This window comes from Gorilla gorilla, chromosome 15, assembly GCF_029281585.2.
Source record: "Gorilla gorilla gorilla isolate KB3781 chromosome 15, NHGRI_mGorGor1-v2.1_pri, whole genome shotgun sequence".
Taxonomy (NCBI): Eukaryota; Metazoa; Chordata; class Mammalia; order Primates; family Hominidae; genus Gorilla; species Gorilla gorilla.
This window is the reverse complement of record NC_073239.2, coordinates 71,191,027-71,214,845: the sequence shown is the minus strand read 5'-3', so window position 1 is coordinate 71,214,845 and position 23,819 is coordinate 71,191,027. Positions and strand designations below refer to the sequence as shown.

The following is a 23,819-nucleotide window of genomic DNA, read 5'->3' as shown; positions in this document are numbered from 1 at the left end:
TGGCCTAGCCACTGAGCTCTCCTCTCAGTACACACGGCCCTCAGAATCCACATCTGTGGATTCAACCAACCGTGGACTGAAGTGTATTTTGGAAAACAATAAAAAGTAATAACATGACAATAAAAATTAATACAAATCAAAGTACAGTATGACAACTATTTCCATAGCATTTGCATTGTATTATGTATTCTAAGTAATCTGGAGATGATTTAAATTATATGGGAGGATATATGTAAATTATGAGCAAATACTACACCACATTATATCAGGGACTTCAACATCCATGGATTTTTGGTATCCATGGAGGGTCCTGGAACCAATCCTCCATACTGAGGGATGACTGTACCTTCCTGGAAATGTCCCAATTTCAGCACTGACAGTACTGTGTCCTGAGAAACCCCTCAATCCTGGGGAAGCCAAGATGGTGGGTCACCTAGTTCTGCTAGGTAAGGAAGCTCTGACTGGCTATAGCCCAGGTTTAGCTCCTTCCCAGCCTGGTCCTTGAGATTTGGTCAGACAGATATGAACAGAAGTCAACAGGAATAAGAGGGCAAAGATGCTTTGTGTTTGAGAAAGGGCCAGCTTGGGAACACTCTCTAGGAGACATCATACTTTTCTGCAAACTGAATTAAGGTCTAGGAATAATACCTTCTCCCTACCAAAGCTGCCACAGTGGAATATAACAGTAACAGCAACCACAGCTAAATTTAACTGAGCCCTTTCTGTGAGACAGGTACTGTGCTAAGCCTTTTTCATGTATCATCTTATTTAATCTTCAAAACAACCCAACCTTAACACATGAGGGAACTGAGGCCTAGAGATGTGTACTTGCCCAAGATCACTTGAAAAAGAAGAGCCTTTAGCCCCCAACTTGGGGTCACAAGATGCAGATTTGATTCCCATCTATGTATTTACTCCATGTGTGACCTTGGGGATGTCACTTTTCTTTTCTGAGTCTTATCTTGTCTGTAGACAAAAATGTCCTCCAAACAAAGTAGTTATGTAACTGAAACAAGATACTGTATGTAAAAGTGCTTGGCTCCTGGTAGTTGCTCAATAAATATCACTTTCCTTTTCTGTCTTTCTCCCACTTGTTGTCAATTCATTTCCATCCCTCTCTCTTTCCTCCCTGATGTTCTGATTTCCTCACACTCCCAAATACATTGTTTATACTTCCTTTGTGATACTTATAATGATGGCACAGTGGTATGGAAGAAACTTTAGAATTACATATTTCCAGGTTCAAATTCTGGTTCAATTTCTTTCTAATTGTGGACCTCAGGGAAGTTAATTAACCTCTGAGAATCTTGGTTTCCTCACTTGTGAAATAGGAATAAGTTCTTTTTTAAAAATATGTAATAGATACAGATATTGTTATTGCTTTTGGTACCCTGTGCCACCCTTACTGAGCCCATATCTCATTTCCACTGTAGAAGTAGTTACTTGGGTCTCAAGACTCATGCTGATAGTACATAATCATGTCTCTCTCTGCTTTTTAGCCTCCAGTCTTACTACAAACAGAAATGAGAGATACAGGACTTCAAATGGAGTCAGGTATTATATCACCATCTGCTATGATCTAGGATGAACAACATATCAGAGTTTGAACAAAAATTCAGAAACAGATTAGAAAGAGGAGAAAATATAATGAGTTTGCCATGATTTGCATTGCTCATATTAATTTGGACTATAGTTTCAATCTAACTAGGAGTAGAATGCAATGTATTAGCCTATTAAGTACCCATCAGGAGTTGTGTCTATCTCCAGAACTTTGTGTCTTAGGTCTGGAAATCTCCAGCAAAGATTCAAACATGGGCTTCCAATAATATGGCTTAGGATTCATTTCTGTCAGTTAACCCTACAGCATAACACTGTAATGTGGAGTCTTAATGATGCTCTAGTTCTCTGTCTCCCAAGCAGATCATTTAAGTGTGCAAGGCATTATTAATGATGCAAAGATGAAAAAGATAGTTTGTACCTTTAAAGAGCTATAGCTTAATTGAAGTGAAAAGCTAAGTGCAGAAATACTTTTGTCAAATGTCAGTGTGACAAGCACATCATTATGCGCCATCCCTAATCACCCCAAAAAACCTTTCATAGAGCCTGGGTTCCCTCTAAAATAAACACAAAGAATTCAAGTTGGTTTACAACTTTAAACCTTGAGGTGGATTATAAAAAGTGTGCAAAGTATAAACTACATGGTTAAAAGACTCCAGGGAAAGGAAAGCTAATTTAGGATAAAATAGCACACAGGGATGTATACTGTATGGTTCTGGGTGACAGCTTGAGGTTGATTGCATATTTGAGTTTCCTAAAGACCAAAGGAAGAAAAAAACAGGCATGGTTTTGGGAATATTGGTCTCAAGATAAAATCGAATCAGTTTAGGAGAAGTACATTTTTCCGTGGAGACTTGAAAGCAAATTCTCCTATAGGTCTTCATTAAGCGGACACTGTAATATAGTGGATGTTGTCCCAGAAAGTATTCCTACACTAGAAACCATGGAAAGCTATTATATGACTGTTTCTTATAGTGTCCTTCAATATAAGTCTAAGATGAAAGCCCATTTTAGCAAAGTCAACATAAAATAAATATTTATGTTTTTCTAACAATTTCCGTATAAATATAATTTCTTAACAATATTTTAGATTCAGTTATTTGAATCAGGATCCTCATATTGCATTTGGTGGAAGTCTTTACATCTTTGCAAAATCTATAACAGTTTCCCCTCTTGTTTTTCCCCATTGCCATTTAGCTGTTGAATGAATAAATAATTTATCCTATAGGATTTCCTGCATTTAGGGTTTGCCTGACTGTATCCTCATGATTCCACTGAGTTTTAAATAATAATTACTTTATTTCCAAGGCAAGAAGTTTTATTTGGTTCTTTTTCAAACATATCTGGTCTTCTCTTCATTTTAGATGGTCTCTTCCTTTTTATTCATAGCTTCAATTATTTGTTTAAAAATATTAAATATACTTATCTTTCATTTAGTATCTGATAGTTCAATTATCTGAAGCCTTTATGGGTCTGTGTTCTAATATTTGTCTTTGCTGATGACTCTGGTTCAAAGGTACTTTTCCCCTGGTAGATTTTGTGATTTTTGATTGCGAGTTCGTATTTCTTGGAATTATCTCTGAGGGAGTACTATGAGACCTGGGTTGAGGGCTTATTTCTTGGGGTGGATTTCAAATTGTCTTTGCCAGTTACTTGTGAGCATCATGGACTTGGGTCCGCGTTAAATGATATTCTCGTTGAGGTTTTCTGGGCCACACAGATAGTGTGATTTCTAACCACTAAGTCTTGTGTGTGGCCAATTTGGGTTTATGAAATCTCAGAGGAAGAGTGTGTTGTTTTGTTTCTTTTAACTCCTATCTAGAGCCAAGGTTTCCTCTGTGCTTGTCACTGGTGGATGGACTCTCTACTAGTTAACTATTTTCCTGAGAGAATAACCCCCTAGTGAATCCTATGTGGATGGATCACCAATCCAGTTTCCTGTTCTGCACAATGGCTGCATCAGTGCTCTTTCACTTCTCTGCTCATGGCCTCTGCTTCTTAGCTGGTCTTGGGCTATTTCACTTATTTTATAAAATGGATTAATATATGTCCATATACCTATACAATTTATATACTTTATAATTATATTGCATAATATATTTTACATGATTACTGTCTGTTACATACAAAATAATATTATAGGTATCATTATTATGTAAATAATAATGTATATATATCTTAAGCATTTTTATGGTTGGAGGATTTCATGATCTCTTGTCTACCATTTTGCAAAAATGGAAGTCCCTGACTCCCTGAGTCTTCAATTGGATTCAGATCCAGTATGTCTGTGTGTCAGGCCTGAACTCAGAGAATCTATCATGACCCTTTGAGCCCGTGAGTTACGGGGTCCATTGTATTCTCCCATGATGACTCAGAATATGTTGCTAAGCTTTTCTGTTATCCTGACTAGAACTTACCATCTTACTTGACTACCCTAGACATAGTCTCACTCCTAGTGAACTCTACCTGCAGATGGGTAGCCCTGCTGCTGACTAAACAGAACTTCAGTTGCCCTCCCTGGCTTTCAGGTTCTTCCCTGGATCCTTCTCTGATGTCAACTGCCACATTAGTCTTCTTGATTCTGAAGATTGCCTGAACCTAAGCTTGCTATGATCTCTAGAGAGCATATTTGCTATGATCCTTAGAGAGCATATTTGCTATAATCTTTAGAGAGTGTATTTGTTATCATCTTTAGAGAGCTTATTTGAGCATCCCCATTGTCTTCAATAAGCTCCTGCTTCTGCCACCTGATTTATCTCCCAAGCTACCCTCCCTGCTCACCCCACACCATGCAACCTCAAACATTCAGCCTCATTTTTGGTACCAGTCTTTGGGTATTCCCCAGGTTCCTTTGCTAGCCCTGGATTGCTGAGATAACAGCAGGCCTGGTGGCCAAAACTTCTTGAGCTCTGTTAGGAGTGGTATTTGTGAAAAAGAATTCATACAAAGCCCTTCTTGGACAATCCAGCCAGAGTAATTTCTCTTCCTTAAATTTTGACAGAATTTTGTACCACTCTTAAGGCACTCATTCACCTTCTCCTTTATGCTGTACTTATTTATGTAGATGTTTTGTCTTCCTTGCTAGACAATTAGCTGCTTAAGAGTAGGACATGACATTGGGGTCAAAAGACCTGGGTTCAAATCCTGACTCTAGTGTATTCTAGTTATGTGACTTTGGGCAAATTAACTTCTCTGAGCCTCCATGTTCCTCCTCTATAAATTGAGGATAATACCCAATTTTTTATATAAAAATGTTGGGGCCTGATGTGTTTAGAAACTTAGACATCTTTCAGATTTTAGAAAAGTAATATGGTGCATATATATCATGTAATATGTGGCAGAACCCTGTAATCAAATACCTTCCTCTTTTTGTGGCAACACATACAAATATTCATAGGAAATGGATTAAATTAGGCTAGTAATTACACTCATAGCATTTCATTTAGGTCAGTCTTTGCCACCAAATGAGTTAAAATAACTTTCAGTTTTGTGCACATGGAGGTTGGTGGTGGCGATTTTTCTGTGAGTGACAAAACCTTCCGGTTCCTTTATTTCTTTGTTTGGTGACTTACTTGAAAGCCCCAGCTGTCACCTGGTTCTTCTGACCACACCAAGGAAATTCCTGCTATCTGCATAAGCCAGGAGTGGGTGACCTGAGAACTAGAGTGGCTGGAATGTTAGAATTGGGCTGGGTCTTAGAGACCAGCTGGCTCATGTATCTGAACCTGTTTAAGTTGCTAGTAGTCAGTATTGACATTCACTTTTCATTTTATAATTAAGGAAATTGTATTCTGAAGTGGAGAGAGATGTGACTTGATTTGCCCAATATATAGAGGTGGAAAAAGTTTGAATGTCATGTGAAAGGAAGACATCTGTATTAGTCCATTTTTTTGCTGCTAATAAAGACATACCTGAGACTGGGAAATTTATAAGGGAAAGAGTTCTGCTTTTTTTTTTTTTTTTTTGAGACAGAGTCTTGCTTTATCACCCAGGCTAACATGCAGTGGCATGATCCTGGCTCACTGCAATTTCTGCCCCATGGGCTCTCAAGCAATTCTCATGCCTCAGCCTCCTGAGTAGCTGGGATTACAGGACATGCCACCACGCCTGGGTAATTTTTGTATTTTTAATAGAGACAGGGTTTCACCACGTTGGTCAGGTTGGTCTCGAACTCCTGACCTCAAGTGATTCATCTGCCTTGGCCTCCCAAAGAGCTGGGATTACAGGCATGAGCTACTGTGCCCAGCCAAAGGAAAGAGGTTTAATTGACTTAGTTCAGCACGGCTGGGGAGGCCTCAGGAAACTTACAATCATGGTGGAAGGGGAAGCAAACATGTCTTTCTTCACAAGTCAGCAGGAGAGAGAGGAATGAGAGTCCAGTAAAGGGGAAGCCCCTTATAAAACCATCAGATCTTGTGAGAACGAATCCACTATCATGAGAACAGGACAGGGGAAACTGCTCCCGTGATTCAGTTATCTCCACCTGGTCTCACCCCATGACATGGGGATTATGGGAACTGCCATTCAAGATGGGACTTGGGTGGGGACACAGAAAAACCATAGCAATGTCCTTTTCACAGATGTGCTATGGAGACTATCTGTCTTCATTGAAAACTACTTTTGGGAAAAAGTAGAAAATTATGTTATTTTTTGATGTATTCATTTGGTAAAAACGTATTGAATTTATGATTTTAAATGTGTCCTGTCTTTAAATACCGTGCAGCTAGTTCTAGTATTTTGAAACCTAAGTACTTAGTAGCTGTAGTACATCTATTCATTTGACAAATGTTTGAGCTCCAGATCTTGTTCTTGGCCTCTGGAGAAAGTGTCAATAAAAACAAAAGTTTTGCTCTAATGGAGCAAAACATGGGTAGAGAACGGAAACAGAAAAAGGTTGGGTGAACAAATAAACAGACTAGATAATGTCAGCCCTTGGTAAGTGGCATGAAGAAAATACATCAGGATGGCATAAAAAAGAGTGACTGGGGATGGAGAGCTTTGCTTCACATTGACCAGTCAGGGAAGATTTCTCTGAAGCTGTGATATTTGGGTGACATCTGAGTGTCACCTGAAGAAGGATGCAGCCATTTGGTTATCTGTGGATAAGAGCATCCAAGACAGAAGGCACAGAAAACACAAAGTCCTGAAGGTAGACAGAGTTTGGGATGCACAGAAACATGAAAGGCCAGTGTGTCTGGAGAAAGTGGTTCAGAGGGAGCCAGAGGTCCAGTCATGTGTGGCCTTGAAGGCCAAGAGAAGCAGTCTGGAGTTTTTCTATGTGCCACTGGACATGGCTGGGGGACTTTGGGCATGGAAGCACTCTCAGGAGAGTAAGGCACTCACTTCAGGGGCAAAATTCAAGGGGCCAATCCAAAAGTCAACCAACAAGATAAATTACAGTTTTTAAAATGGAAAGGGATCCAAAAATCTATGATGACCAAAATATCAGAATTTCATATAAAGACAAGGTGTGACCCTGCACCTAACTGATGTTGAGAATGAATTTCTCACTCTTCTTGCTCTGTCTCAGCCCTGCGTAGGAGTGAGAAGAACTGATTTACGTCTCTGAAGGATCATTCTGGAGTCTGTGGAGACACTGCCGGGAGCAAAAGTCCATGCAGGAGTGCAGGCAGGATGGAGCCTGTCATGGTGGTGAGCGGAAAAGAGGGTATAGGAAGAGATCAGGGGACAGAGAGGCAGATGGATCCCAGATATTTTTGAGGTAGAGACCACAGTACTTGTTGCAAAACTGAGTTATAATATTGACATCCATAATTGCAATTGGTTTGCAAGTTCCTTTTTCTGTGTCTGCAGTCTGAGCTCCTATATTTTACTTCATGACATGGAGCAGTGGACTGAGCATGAGCATTTGTGGCAGGGCAATTTCTTCACTTTTGCCTGTTTTGCTGACACCAGTGTTGACTCTTCATATCTTAGTCTTTAGCACAGCTTTTGGGGGCTGTGCTGACACTGGTTTCAATCCACTGGGAACAGGCAGAACAATGACTTTTCACTTAGGCCTCAGACTCTACCTGGGAACTCAGGTGTTGCTCACAGTAAAGCCACCTGATGCCAGAGCATGCTTGGAACATGGTGGCCCAATGATTTCCTGCCTCATATTCCTCATATCCATCTTCACAGGCAGAAGCAAATGGCCTGGCTCACGCACCTCCTCCTGGCCCTTCCTCTCTATTCGGAATTTCTTTCCTCTGTGCTTAACTTCCCTCTGCTTCCTTCTTTTCTAAACCCTTCTAGTGTGCTACTAGGAACTCTTGCTCCACAGAAATAATGCCATTGCTCCCTCCTGGAGGAGGCTTTCCTCCCACCCACAGAGAGACCTGTCCCCACTAAAGGAGATGTCTGAGTAAAGATTGCTCATCCTCCCACCCTTCACAGAGGTAGTATAGTATCTGTGCACAATTGCACTATCCTGCTGTATTTCTTTGCCACCTAATTGTGGGTGCCAAAGTCCTTTTTTTGATCTCATTATTATAAACTCCTCTGTGCATACTTACTGACCTCCTGTATCTTTTCTTTCAGTTAGACTTCAATTTATTCAGATAGCTAAGGTAGGGACTTGCATACCTTCCTCTTCCTCACCCTGGGCATTTACTCCATGACACACCTGCTGATTTGCCTTCAATCCCAGCTCTCCATCCTTTCCAGGAGCTTTCCACGCCTCTTCTGGATTATGGCAGCAACCTTTTAAGCTGTTGTGTTTTGTCTCAGGCACTGCAAATTCACCTTCACACCGCTATCACAACTTAAAATGTAAATCGAAGTCCCTGCTTAAAAATCCTTCCATAGATGGAGTCTGACCTCGACTGTCTATTTGTATTGTATGAGGGGCTCTCCAGGTTTTCCAGGCTTTGGTATCAGCCCCTATCTTGTGCCACACATTTGAGAGAGAGTTTAGCAAAACCGACTTTTTAATCCCTCCTTTGAGCCATGCTGTCCTTCTCTTTCGTACCATGCTTCTGGGGTCCCCTTTATCTAAAGCACCCTGCTGCCCCTCCTCACTGGCTGAAATCCCACCCACCCTTTAAGATTCAACCCTTGCATTACTCCCTTCAGTGACTTTTCACCCACCTCTCTCCCCACCACCCTCCCAACCTCCCCAGTTCTGTACTTTCAGAAGAACTTGTAGATAGGCTCTTTGCTCTCATCACATTGCAAGGTCCTCTTTTCTGTGTCTTTCACAGTCAGTGCAAATGCAACACCTCTCTATGTCTATTTCTCTGCCACCAATTGTGGGTGCCAAAGTCCTTTTTTGATCTCAGTATTATCTCGCTTCTTGAGGGCGAGGACTGTGCTGTGCACATCTTTACATTTCCTGCACTTAATATCTCTCCTAGCACTTACTTAGCAGATGCTTATTAAATTTCTTCCTTAAATGCAGAAATAATTCCCATTTTTGTTGCTAACAACATTTGTCTGGGCCAATTTCCTTAACTAATTGAGCCTCAAATTTCTCAGCTGTAAACATGGATAATAGTGTCTACACTATAGTGCTGTTGTGAGGATTAAAAAAGATATCCTTAATTCGGTGGCTCACAGAATGCACGATTAGAAGTGTTAGTTCCTGTTTTCCTTGTTTTCTCTCTGTTAAGAACACAATGTTAACATAGTAATAGTAATAGTAGTAACACTAAAAATTATTAATTCTATTAATATAGTGACAGCTACAATGTATTTAGTGTACCATCTGCCAGATACTGTTCTAAGTGCTTTACTAATATGAACTCATTGTATTACCACGGCAACCTTGTAAGGAAGGGGATGTTACTATCCTCATCTTAAAGTTGAGGAAACAGAGGCTGTATAACTTTCCCAAAGCCCCACAGTCATTAGTAGTAGAGCTGAGATTTGAACTCAGGTGATATGGCTTTAGTATATGGTTAACCAGCTTATTAAGTTGCCTAACTTAATTTAATCCCCTTGAAAACAGTTTAAAGTTTTGTCGTCCTTTCAAAGAAGAAGAAATCGAGGTTCAGAGTAGGAGACTTACTCAAGGTCACACAGCGAGTAAGTGGTGGAGTTAGGATTCTACCGTGTTCTCTGCTTCAGCAAAGCTTTCACTTGGGGATGTGGGCTTTGGTCGAAACTTTGCCAGTATTAAAACGGACTTAAAAATACAAGTTAGTACACTAACAACAAACTGTTCAAAGAAACAAGCCCATTTACAAGAGCTATGAAAAATATTATACTTAGGAATAAATTTAACCAAGGAGGTGAAAGACCTACACACTGAAAATTGTAAAACGTTGATGAAAGAAATTGAATAAGACACTAATAAACAGAAAGACATCTTGTGTGCATGGACTGGAAGAATTGATTTTGTTAAAGTGTCCATACTAACCCAAAGCAATCTACAGAGTCAATATAATCCCTATCAAAATTCCAATGATGTGTTTCACAGAAATAGGAAAAACAACTCTAAAATTCATATGGAACCACAAAAGACCCTGAATAGCCATAACAATCTTGAGCAAAAAGAATAAAGCTGGTGGCTTCAAAATGTACTACAAATCTATAGTAACCAAAACAGCATGGTACTGGCATTAAAACAGACACACAGACAAATGGAACAGAATAGAGAGCCCAGAAATAATCCATGCGTTTACAGTCAGTTGATTTTTGACAAAGATGCCAAGAACACACAATGGGGAAAGTACAGTTTCTTCAATAAATAGTGTTGGGAAAAGTGGATCTCCATATGCAGAAGAATGAAATTAGACCCTTACCTAATATATAAAAATCAACTCAAAAGGCATTAAAGACTTAAATGTAAGACCTGAATCCATACAACCTCTAGAAGAAAATGTAGGGGAAAAGGGCCACGTCATTGGTCTGGGCAATGCTTTTTGAATATGACCCCACAAGCAAAGGTGACAAAAGCAAAAATAGACAAATGAGACTACATCAAGCTAAAAAGCTTCTCCACAGTGAAGGAAACAATAAACAGACAATCTATAGAATAGGAGAAAATACTTGCAAATAACTCATCTGATAAGAGGTTAGTATCAAAATATATAAGCAACTCGGACAACTTAATAGCAAGAAAACAACACAATTAAAAAATGGGCAAGGACCTGAATATGTATTTCTCAAAAGAAGACATAAAAATGACCAATATGTACATGAAAAAATAGCCAACATTTCTAATCATCAGAGAAATGCAAATTAAAACTACAATGATATATTACTGTGTGATATGATGAGGTTTCTCTTCAAATAATCTGATCAATCTTTTATTCGTTAATTTATAGTACCCCGCCCCCTTTTTTTCCTCCTTTTCTTGCCTTTGTTAAATGCCCAGGCACGCCACAGTAGCAAGCATTATCAGTACCAGCTGACATTCCTTTCCTTATTTGGAAAGAGGACTAACTTTCTAGCTCATTACAGACACCCCTTCCCCTTCACTTTCTTTTACGTGCCCACCCTATATAAAAAAAATCAAATGTTTAGCCAACCGGGGTTAGTTTAGATTGTACAACCCAACCCCGGCCAATGGGGAAAGGGTACAGGGGCAGGACTTGCATCAGGAATAAAGGCTCTCGTGCCCCTTTGTTCAGGTGTGCTCACATGGCAACTGGCCAAGGAGGCACCCCTCTGTGAAGAAGTAAAATAGCTTTGCTGAGAATCCTTTGTTTGAGTGTTCAATTTCCTTAGGATTTTGAGCGTTATTCCTACCATTACCTCACATCCGTTAGAATGGCCGTTATCAAAGAAGGCGAAAGATGCGTTGGCAAGGATGTGGAGAAAAGGGAACCCTTGCCGCTGTTGGTGGAAATGTAAATTACTGTAGCAGTCATGGAAAATAATATGGATATTTCTCAAAAAATTGAAAATACAACTACCATATGATCCAGCAATCTTACTTTTGGGTATGTATCCAAAGGAAATGAAATCAGTATGTCAAAGAGATAGCTGCACTCCCATGTTCATTGCAACATTACACAAGAGCCAAGGAGTGGAATCAACCTAAGTGTCCATCAACGATGAGTGGGTAAAGAAAATGTGGTGTATATACACAATGGAATACTATCCCAGCCTTAAAAAAATAAGGGAATGCTATCATTTCCAACAACATGGATTAACCTGGAGGACATTCTGTTAAATGAAATAAGCCAAAGACACAAAGACAAATACCACATGATTTCACTCATATGTGGAATCTAAAAATGTTGATCTTATAGAAGCAGAGAGTGGAATGGTGGTTACCGGGAGCTGCAGGGTAAGGGGTTGGGGAGATATTTGTTGAAGTGTATAAAGGTAGACAAGAGGAATAAGTTCAAAATATCTAGTGTATAACATGGTGACTATAATTAATAACAATGTATACATATTTCAAAACATCATGTACATCATAGATATAATTTTTATTTATCAATTAAAATTAATTTTAAAAGTTTAGAAATAAAAATGAGTTAGGCTATAGGCAATATGTTTAATGATAATGCATCATGATTAACAATAACAGAACAGTTTATTCTTTGGGAGTTAGGAAATAAGTGGCCCATCCTTCTGGGTGGCTGAAAATGTCTGGAGTGGGATAAAATCAGAGTATTTTACATTGTTATTTAACATTTAAATAATATCTCTAGCTCCCAATCAGCTAGAAATTGAGGCCCTTCGCCACCAGCTTCCGAGAGCTGCCTTAGGACAGTTCTGCTTTCTGAAGGAGGGAGAGGACCAGCCAAGGGACTCCATGGAGCTGGAGATGGGTTTTCCAGCATGCCGTCTGGGACGCGTTGTGGTGACTCGTTTCTGATATTTGTGTGAAAGGGGGTATGACTGGGTTGCTCCTTTTTCTCCTTGAGTTTTGCCAGAGGTCATCCTCACAGAAGTTGGAAGAAATGGAGTGTGCAGGAATTTAGGGCTGGTAAGTTATTTATTTACTTGACTGAATTTTAAAGGCTGAAAAGCCATCCATGAAGTCTGTGGAATTCATTGTCATGAGAGGTCAGTAAGTCAAGCTCTGCGGCTGTGTTTTCAAAAGGACTGGATAATTTTGTGAATTTGGTGACCAAAGACTATTTGTAGTTAAGATTAAACCTCAGGCTTGGATAAAGCTTGAGTCTGGGGAGAAGGATGGTGGGAAAGAAACAATTACCTCCCTTCTCTCCTCAATTCCTATCTCTGAATCTCAAGTTACACCTCTATCCCCCTGTGTGTTTTGGAGTAGAGACATTATGGGGGTAGAAAACCGTCACAGAACAGTTAAAAGAGAAACAGTGGAGGATGTTTCAGGGATGATTCTGCTATTCTCCTAAGTAGAATCCAATGATGTCCTAAAAAATATTGAAAATAGAACAAGAGACCTGGAACACACAAGTTGAACAATGAAGATTGTAATTATAATGAGGGACTCCTTCTACCGACAGGTGGAAGACACAGTAGAGATTGCCTGAATCAGTCCTCCCTTTTAAAAAGAGTGATTGACATATTTTCATTTTTTGTAGATATAACATATCCTCAAAATATATACTATGTAATATGCCCTCTCCTGAATGTTTATTCTGTTTAATCCTTGCAACCAGCCAACAAGGAATTGACTATCATTATCTACAATATAGCGTAAGAAAACTGAGGCTCAAAGACTTGAAATAAATTGCTCAAAATCAGGTAGCTTAGTTTGCCTAGGCCAGGCACAGTGGCTCATGCTTATAATCCCAGGACTTTGGGAGGCAGAGGCAAGAGAACTGCTTCAAGCGAGGAGTTTGAGACAGGCTGGGAAACACAGTAAGACTTCATCTCTAGAAAAAATTAAAAAAATTAATCGAGCATGGTGGCAGGTGCCTGTAGTCCCAGCTATGTGGGAGGCCAAAACAGGAGGATCCTTTGAGCCCAGCAGTTCAAGGCTGCAATGAGCTAGGATTGCGCTACTGCACTCCAGCCTGGATGATAGAGTGAGACCCTGTCTCTTAAAAATAAATAATAAATAAAAATTTAAAAAAATAAATTATCTGGCTTCCAAGGAAAGATGCATAAGGAGATAGTAATAAAATAAAACCCTGTACTATCTTACCATCTAGGAGCAACTCCTCTTAGCACCTGGCATTTCATAGATATGGAAACTGAGGCCTAGCCTGCTTAGGTAACCTGCTTAACACCCTGGTTTTGTTGCTGTCATTCCACATAGCACTTTTCACAGTTAAGCAAGAATAATTTGGGTAATATTTGTCTCCCCCAGTAGGCAGTAAACTATGAGAAAAGGGATTGTTTGTATTTATTCACCTTTGCATCCCCAGGGCCTGGCACCTGGTGGACTTGCTTCAATATTGCCGAATGAATAAACGAATGGACAGAGCTAAGTTTTGGCAAGTCCAGTGTTTTTCCTGCCCTCATCCTCATGACAGGAACTGGTTTTCCTTTGATCTTGGAAATAGAGAAGTGTCATAATCTTGTACCCCCAGGGAGCTTGACCTTCTGATGACATTTTCAAGGCTGCGATGAAATGTCACAGGGACATCAGGTTGCAGTGCCCTCTTTCTCCCTTTCTGATCTCCTCCCCTCTTTGTCACAGTGCAAAAGCTCCCTTCTAGATGGGTGCCCTTCTGCCCCAGGAGGCAGGCTCTGAACCTCTCCTGAAGACTCTGGAGTAACTGAACGGATGTCGGCAACCCTGGGCCAGCTGTAGAGGGGCCTGCTGGCTGGGATGAGTGGACAATGAATGTGAGCACCTTGTGGAAATGGTCCTGTGTGCGACCCCTCAGCCTGGAAGGCTCCCCTGATGTGAATTTCCTTGTTGCAACATGCCTTGGACTATGCAGTGGTATTTTCAAGGGACTCCAAGAAAAACAGAAGGGGAAATAAGATGTTCCTAGTGGGAATGCTCTCTAGAAGAGAAAAATAGTTGTGATTCTCTGATTTCTGGATAAAATAATGCAGGATGATGGTAGTTTATGAAGGACCATCCATCTCCCAGGGCAAAAGGAATGAAAAAATATCCTCTCAGAAACCCATCGAGCCCTAGTTAACATGTGGCCAGACTTCAAGGGAACGCTGCACTGAGGATTTCTGTGCAACTAATTACATAAATACCAAGACATGTTGTCTCCCCCCAGACTAAAAGGTCTCTGGGACAATGAGGAGACTATGGCCCCCTTGCCCCCTTGTCATGCACATTAATGTCACAGGCCTCAGCAGAGAACTTGGGGTGCTTTGATGCCCAATGTGCTCAATTTGGTTTCAGAGATTTCCAATTGCTTGCACCTAAGCACATCTCCTCAACAAACAAATAGCACTGGGACACAATTCTCTGAGAGGCTGTGGACACTTAATTACCTCAACTCAGTGGTCTTTCCCACTGTTGAGAACATCACAGATACTTGGCAGCATTAACATTCCTGAAATTGTATTAGGCTGGCCTTTGTAAAGGAGTTGAATACTGCCTCATTAGCTCAGGCTCGTGGGGCATTTGTGTCTCTGACAACAGTTTAATTATGGACATTGTTTACTAATCAGTATTACATCGACAGACTAGAGGGCTAATCTGAAGATTAACACAGTAGCTTGTTTGCGGTTTATTCTTTCAGCTAGTGAATGCAAGAGTTAAACAAACCTGTTTTTGTAGCTCTTGTTTTCCATAATAAGATTCAGGGACACATTCTGAGGCATGGATACACTTACGGGATCTACATCTCTCTTCTTCAGTTTAATTTAGCCTAGTACAATTCAAAGGAAGAAATGACAGTTTTCAGAAATATTTCAGAAGGTTGGCTAACCCAAAGATCTGTGCAGCTGAATTTAGGGAACTGTCTTGAGCCTTTGTCTGTTCCCATAAACCTCTGGGAGGCCATTTGGAATTATTGGGGATGAATCTTCCAAAAAATTGAAAAGCGGAATTTAAAAAATGCCCTTTATGCACATTTGCTTTCCTTTATCTGTAATTGAAGATTCAGTTTGCTTCCACTTAGCACTTTAATAACTGTGAGTACAAAGCATTGTGAAATCTCATCTGGTCATTCCAAATATACTCTGAAAATTTAGGTCTGATTCTGAGATATTTGTATAAAAATGTTTCCGTGATGAGCAGTTTTGATTAATTAAGGAAATAGCCTTGAGCATTTAAAGACATAATACCTGTAACTTCTTGAATATTGGAGGCAGGGTAGCAGTCAGAGAATTCAACCTTCCAAAGTCAGCTTTTTGCAAAGGTAGAATGTGGGACAGACACCACGGTGAGTTTGCTGCCGGTGGAAGAGATCCAAGTTACCCCAAGTTACCCGCGGCATATCTGTACGGGTCCATAGCAACTTCAGTCCTTGCCTCCTCAGAAGAGAGAATTCGATTGAGGGGCATAAAGCAGAAAAGGAGACTGAGGCAAGTTTCAGAGCAGGAGTGGAAGTTTATTTAAGAAGACTTGAGAGCAGGAAAGAAAGAAAAATTCGCTTGGAAGAGACCCAAGCGGGTGTCTGAAGGTCCAAGGGAGAAAAGAGAACAAAAAAAAGGGGCCTTTAACCTTAATCCTAGGGCCTTATAGGCTTGCCTTTCTCCCACGATTCTTCCCTTAGGGTGGGCTTCCCGCATGCACAGTGCTTCCCTCACCCTTGGGAACTGAGCATGCGCAGTGTGTTTAGGAAGTTGTGCGCATGCCCATCTGAGGCTTTCTTCATTGCGTCTGGTGGAGTGTACCCGGAAGACCATACTTTGCCACTGTTGTCTCTTAATGTGCACGCTCAGGAAGTTTCTTCTCCCTGGGGTCTGCCTTTAACTAACACTTTAATATTAAGACGTGTGGATCATCAGGAAATGGCCTCTCCCTGGCACTGGCTGCCAATTTATCACTTTTAGAGAGGCAATGAGATAATAGCAGAACCATCACCCAACATTTCTAGTGGGTGGAGGCAGAGCCCTCTTCTGCCTTGCTCATGCCTTTCTATCTACCTGTGACAAGTTGAAGGAGAATCTTGGAGCCAGGTCTTGGGTTGTCCCAAGTGTCACATGGGCTGGGTGGCAGGCTTCTGGAGGCGGACAAACAAGCCAGGAAGGGAAATGTGCTCCATTTCACCGCTGTCGGCAGAGCCTTGGGCCTCCAAGCCTACCTTGAGCTTCAAATAAGTCTTGACGGCACTGTCCCTTGGGAGTGGGATCCCCAACTCCATTCAAAATACTCCCAGAAACTCAAGAACACAGAATAGTTCCGCTATTTCTAGTAACAGGAGGCATTAAGGCCTCCGCAGGCCTCAAGACAGCTTTCTTATTACTCTCTTGCCTGGGTAGAGACTGAAATAGGAAGTGGGGTGGAAATCTCTTTGCTCCCCACTGCCATGAGCAACCGGTAGTGTTAGACATAGTGTTAGAGACATTGAATTTTTGCATAGCAATACCAAGGGTGAAAGCTGGGAACAGGAGAGTCATGTCAGTGTGTGGATGAGGGTTGTTTGCCCTAATATATTTCATTTTTAAATTTTTCAACTGATTAGTAGTCAACCTAAAAATGTCGAGATTTCCCATGAAAATCTAGAATTCTGGTTTCTCTTGAATCCTTGGTGGCACTGAGAGGAGGGGATGGCATTCTCAGAAGGAGATGGCTGTCTGAGGCCATGGCTGTCACCTGGATGCTGGCTGTGTGCTTGCCCACACACAGTTCCCAGACTCTCCAGCCTGTCTGCCTTGGCCCTGCTTGCACATCTTCCTGCCTGGCTTCAGGCACATAATGGAATTCGTAGGACTTAGGAAGGCCTCTCTTTCACAGGTACTGGCTTTTAACAATTAGAGGATGTTCTTTCATGCAAAAATGTCTTCTCTCTTTCAGAATGTACTGTTGACCCTTGACCAACACAGGTTTAAACTGTGAAGGTCCACTTATACATGAATTTTATCCCATCTTTGCCACCCCAAGACAGCAAGACCAACCTCTTCTCTCCCTCCTTCTCAGCTTACTCAACATGAAGACAACAAAGATGAATGATCCACTTCCATTGTATGATGTTCCTCTTCCACTTAATGGATCATAAGTATGTTTTCTCTTTCTTATGATTTTCTTAATAACATGTTGTTTTCTCTGGCTTACTTTATTGTAAGAATGCAGCATCTAATACATGTAACATACAAAATATGTGTCAAATGACTGTGTTATCAGTAAGGCTTCTGGTCAACAGTAGGCTATTCATAGTTAAGTTTTTGGGAAGTCAAAAGTTACACACAGATTTTTGAGTGTGTGGTCAGGGTGGCGGTCAGTACCCCAACCCCTGCATTGTTCAAGGACCAATTGTATTACTTTGGTGTAGATGTCCATGAAGTCATATATACCTTAGTGACCAACGTGAATTAGTTTGTCAGATGATACCAAAAAATAGGACAAGGGTGGGCATAAAGGAAAAAAAGAGGAGGAGGTCTCAAGTGAAGGACCTTGTGCTCATTTAGCATGTGGGCTGAGGACAAAGATTGGGCAGAAAGTACAGCAGAGCTCCCTCCCCTACATTCATCTGTTTGAAGCCTCTACCCAGGCACATGAATAACAAGAAAGCTGTCTTGAGGCTCGTGGAGGCCTTGATGTCTCCTGTTAATAGAGATAGTGGAACTGTTTTTTCTATGTTCTTAGGTTTCTGGGCATATTTTGAGAGGAGGGAAAGAGTTATAGGGTGACTATAAAGGGAATAATTCTGCAGATAGTTTTGAGCAATGCCATTACATAAATCATCTCTATTTAGTCATCTGAAAGAGCAAAGAGGACTATTTTTAACTTCAGCTCCTTTTAATTCTCCATACAATGGAGGTACTAAGGGTGTTAGCAGAGTGGCCAAAAGTCAGGGAGCTTGAGTGAGGAGGGGAAGAAGGAAAGGTCTTGGGCATCCCCTGACTTTGAGTCCTGGACCCTGGCCCTAAGAACAGCCACACAGGCCTTTACCCACAGCCTTGTCAGCCAACATCCCCCCAAACTGTGTCCCACTTAAAATAATGAATCCCAGAATCCCTTATTGGATTCAGCCAATCCACATGGTGTGGTTCGGCTTTTAAGAAGAATAAATCAACATTTAAAGCCTGCCTGGATTTATTGTAAACAGTCTCTCTCCACTAAAAATGGCCCACAGTGTGATTTGGCCCCGTGCTAGGATGGTGGCTCCATTTTGGAGCCACATTTGCCTTTAAAATAACACAGCCGTGAGCAAATGCACCTCACTGTTGGCTGCATGCATGTTTTCTTAGGAACTTGAAAGGGCTTCTCTCTGAGTCACCTTAGCTGCTCTTCTGAGTCATTTCTAGGGTTGAGAAGGAGAATGACAGAGAAGGGAGCAATGAGGCTGGGTGAGCAGCAGCCTCACTGTTGTTCTTCCCTGCTGTGACCGGTGACATGTGCTCAGATCTCTGGCCTCGAGGAAACCCCTGGAAGGCAGTCTTCCCATCTACCAGGAAGGAGTGGACAGATTTTTCTACCAGTGCAAGAGGGTGTTCAGTGTGTATTGCAGGTTGCCCTGTAGCCTTCCCAAGACCAACTTTCCAAGACTGCCAGGCTTGATCCCCTTTGAGGCTGGTCCCAGGTGGAGGTGGCCTTCATCTGCAGCACCCGTATACTCTGTAGCCAGCACAGGGAGGCTGCCTAAATCTCCTTACTTACCTATGAGGTATGCATAGATCTGAGGCTTGAGTCACGGTGGAACTTGTGACCTATCCCTGATCCCACTCTTTGTTTGTGATCTGGAGGCCCTCTCACATCCCCAGTTTCTGATAGAGTCTTTGCCTCAGTATCTGACTACTGCTCAGGCATATTACAAAGACATTACCTACCTGGTGAGATTTCTTACTAGAAATATGTTTTTCCAGTTAATGGTTCCCTGGAATCCGAATAGGTATATTTTAACATTGGCTTCACTATTTGTTAGTTTGGTGAATTAGGGCAAATTAACTTAATGTTTTGAAACCTCAATTTCTACAGCCATATAACAGAGATTGCAATAGTGGTAACTAACTTCATAGGGCTGATGTGAGAATTAAATGAGGTAGTCTCTGTAAAGTACTTATCAGGGTACCTAGAACCCATTGAGTATTTAGTAAATGTTCCTATTATTATATCTTCATGAATGTAGAAATTAAGATGCACTCTTAAGAATCCCAGGGCGTGACTGGCCCATTGCAAAACATCATAGCTACCATGAACATCTGAGTCTTCATAAGTGGACCTGGCCTTAAGTCCTCCTGGCAGGTGTATCATGCTGATCTCATGGCTGGTCTGTTCAGGAAGTTCATTGCTGGCTAAGGGAAGAGCTCCCCTCCCAGAGGCACATGGGCATCCCTTGGAGAGAAGATTCCAAATTTTCCAGCCAGTCTTCAGTCAGCTCTTTGGACCCAGGATCTGAGGCTACAGCAGTCTTCAGACTTCTTAAACTATTTGAATAGCTGCTTCCTTCTGCATCCTTGGACACATTAAAAGCAGTGTACACATAAGACTCTTTGGCTAGTGTTCCCAAGCTGAGTCAGATTCTGGGTTGAAGGTGAGACACAAAATAGCAAACAGAAGCAAGGCAGACAGGCACTCACACCTGGGTGCTAGGAATGAACAAAACAGATGCCCAGAAAGTCGGGAAGAATTTGTCTGTGAACACAGAGTCTTCTGGATTTACCATTTTGATTCCAGCAGCTCCTAGAAGACTTTCAAACTGAAGGAGTACCCCCTTAAGGATTGCTGAAGTGGCCAAGCACCTGTGTGGGGAGCCACACCCAGCCATTCCTAAGAGGACTCTGATTTATGGAGAGAGGGATTCAGAGCTCAGCTGCATTCTTGTGGCTGGGATCAAAAGGGCTTTCTCACTGACCACAGATCATATCCCGGCAATTCTCCCCAGACAGAACATTCCTGAGAATGAATGTGGTCTTGACCACAGCCCATGGGGTGGAGTAAAACTGGGAGGGTACATACCTGGGAGGATGGCATTTTTAATAGTCTAAAACAAAGGTTTATGTACCCCCAGACCAGATTTGGAGAACGTTGTACTCTCCCCTTCTTGCCTAGGCATAACCTGTTTAGTGGAAAATGAGCTAAACTGAATTTTCATCCTGACAGATTACTTTACTTCTTTGGGACTTAGTTTCTTTGTTGAAATGGGAATGTTTGATTCTAATCAGAGGGACCGTTTTTAGGTGGTTTGCCACAGTCCTCACCTTTCCATATTGTCTCATATATGGCTTGCTTCACTCCTTTCCAGTACCTCTCTGACCCCATTAAGAATTTGAATTTGTAGCCTCTGGACTGGATAATCTGTAAGCCCTTTTCCCCTCACTTTCCAGCTGCAACATTCTTGAAAATCATAGTTATGAGTAGACTATTTAAAATAACTGTCTAGTTGAGATGTGTATGTGTCTTCTGGAACAAGGAATGGACACAGCTGGGACTGGGAGTGGGGTGCCTGCTGGTGGAGTCATGTCTGGCAATCCCAAAGCAGAAGAGAGTGCCAGCGTTAAGTGGGAAAACCTGCCTACGGGACTGACACACCCAAGATAATCCACTGTTTGCTTTTCCAGAGTATTCTCAAGAGTTGGCTTGCTCACTTGTTCCAGGGCAACTTGTCCCTGAAAGGGTCAGCAAAATTGTGCTTTCTCCTTTGACGGGGTGTGTGAGCCTGGCAGAGAGAAGAAAGGGATGAGGGATTCTGAACTTTCTTCTGCCAGCCAGCATCACTTATGTGAATTTCAGTTGTCTATGTCTGTAATAAGAAGGAAAAAAAATGCTCAGTATAATTGGATCTCCAAATCCAAATCCATTTTGGAAGATACTGTACCCAAAATGAGCTGGTATAAGGCAGAGGGGGCTGCCCAGGCCTCCCTCTGTTTTTCTTCCATTCCTGGTGAAGTCACAGCCAAGAATTTTGTTTGATGAGGAAGTAAATTATATCATATGTGAAGGTCTTTAGAGATAGTACCAGCCATATTTGAAGGACTTTTAACACAAACATTAATATTTATATCTGGCCTGTGGGTTCTATTTGTGGCACAATAGCCTGAACTTAGATAAGAATCCTGTAGATAAGAAGAAAGTTTATGCTTTAGTTAATGAGAGATTTCTCACCTGCCCTTCCTAATGGACTCAGCAGTTGGCGATTACGTTGTGCTGATAACTGGCCTCTCTCGGCTGCCCAAGCATGGAGCCAAGAGAAGGGGTATGGTGGAGGGGGCTGGTAGACAGGGAAGAGTCCTGTAGAGTAAGGAGAATATTATATGATAAATGGCTCCTAGCTCACAGAGTGGTATCCAAAACTCAAGAAAAATAATATTCTGAATACTGAACCATTAACTGAGGGACAAGATCTCACTCACAAGCTGGGGACACTGGAAAAAAGAACAATGTATGGCTCTGTATCATCCACCATTTTCTTACATGTGTAAGTACATTTTTTTTAACAGCTTTCTTCCCGCACAGAGCTCATTAAATTAAGGGAAGTAGTAAGCTACTCATTTGGGGAGCGGACTCTGACAAGTACCGAGAGAGGTGTAGCCTCCTTGAAAGTTCTAGAAATCTTGTGGATTAGAAAAAACTCTTTCAAAGCAGGCCTTGATGGTTGCTCATAATACAGTGAAGTGTCTATAATATTACTGGGGCTTAGAGAGACCCTGAATATACAGGAATCTTTTACTTTCCTAATAAAAATAGCTTTTAAAGAATAAAGTGGTTATGTTAACTTTTAGGGATATGGATTAGTCACTTGACTAATTATATACTGAGTTTATCAATGTAGTTACAAATATTCAAAATTGTCTACAATATAAAATGTTTTAATTTAGAAATACTGCATTGTTCACTCTCATAGTTTAAGAAACTAGATATTTTATTAAAAGTCTTCACCCCTATCTGTGACATATAGGCCTTCTTTCTAGCCCTGTAACACAATTTATCATAGCACATGGTCCTCACCTCTGTCTGTTTCAGAGATAGAGTGTTTGAATCTGTTTATGCCAAGCCACAGTTTGCCATTTATATAACATTGGGGAATTATTTTGTTTTTCATTTATTTTCTACATGTATAGTTGTGATCTGCACAAATGTAACCTTTACTCTATGACTTCTTAAAATGTTTTTTTAAAAGTTCCTTTGAAATGACACATAATATTTGCAATTAATCTGGGTGAAATTTCTTTGTCTCTCTGACTTTTTAAAAAAACCAGTTCTATCAGGTGACTTCTATAAGTATTCTAAATTAGTTTGATTGTGTTCTTTTAGTCTAATTATTTAATTTTTGATTAAATAATGTAATTGAGAGTATATCCCATAATATAAAGTATACATAAAGATGGAAATATAAGATTACATCCTTAACAGTTAACTTTGGGTTTTAAAAAAAGGTGCCTTATATTTGGGTATCTATATAGTATATATTTTAACATATTTTCATTTTTTATTGAGTTGGTTGATGTGGCACTTTGCTGCAATTTAGACACAAATCATGAGATTAATTATTTACTAAGATCCACAAATATAAGTGATATAAATGTACACACAAATGTATATTGGGAATTGTTTTAAGTTCTATATGGGTCAAAATAAGTAAGAATGTCCTGGTGTTGAAATATTCATGAATTTGTTTAACAAATGGCAGTTTTTATTCTACATAATATGAATTTCTCTATTTAAAATGAATTCTATGGAGCATCGGTTTCTTGAGGTGTTCTGAGAAAACAAAAACAAAAATAAAACCATGGCCAAATAAGGGTAGAAAAAGCTATATACTGGGTTCTTTACTTAGATACTTAAAGTGCATGTTAGCCTGTTAGAGGCTCTGAAAGTCCTACAGGAAGTAAGCTGTTTTTAATCCAGTGTTTTGCTAATAGTTTCCACTATGGAACCTTCTGTACAAAGCAATTATTAACATTTTGTGAAACTGTGGTTATCTGTGGCACTCACTTTCTCTGTCTCTCTCTCTCTCTCTCTGTCTCTCTCTCTCTCTCTGTCTCTCTCTCTCTCTCTGTCTCTCTCTCTCTCTCTCTCTGTCTCTCTCTCTCTCTCTCTCTCTCTCTCTCCTTCTCTCTCCCTCTCCCTCCCTCTCCCCTAACCTTTCAAAAGCAAAGAGGGAGAAATGCGGAGGGGAGATGCCTCATAGCACCTGGAAGGGTGCCCATGTCCTTGAGGGAATATGTGCAGGCACTTTAAGGCGCAGCTGGGAAGAAGAGCAACAGACAAAGTCAAGCATTGGGGAACATTTCCTTTGATAAGGGGGATCTTATTATTCTGTGTGCCCCTTGGGGGAACTGGGTGTGCTGGACCAGGCTGCCAAGCGTGTGTGTGCATGAGCTCTGGGGGTCCCCTGAGAAAGCCCTGGCTCTCC

At 41.0% G+C, this 23,819-nt stretch overlaps 1 long non-coding RNA gene across 1 annotated transcript in view; it reads left to right on the top strand.

Annotated features, from left to right (window-relative positions):
* Window positions 1-16,186: 16,186 nt before the first annotated feature.
* Window positions 16,187-23,819, top strand: part of LOC129526641 (uncharacterized) — a 29,101-nt gene continuing 21,468 nt past the window's right edge. Inside the window, exons 1-2 of the long non-coding RNA XR_008671349.2 lie at window positions 16,187-16,264; window positions 17,321-17,522. This is a non-coding gene — a long non-coding RNA (uncharacterized lncRNA). The remainder of the gene's footprint in view (window positions 16,265-17,320; window positions 17,523-23,819) is intronic.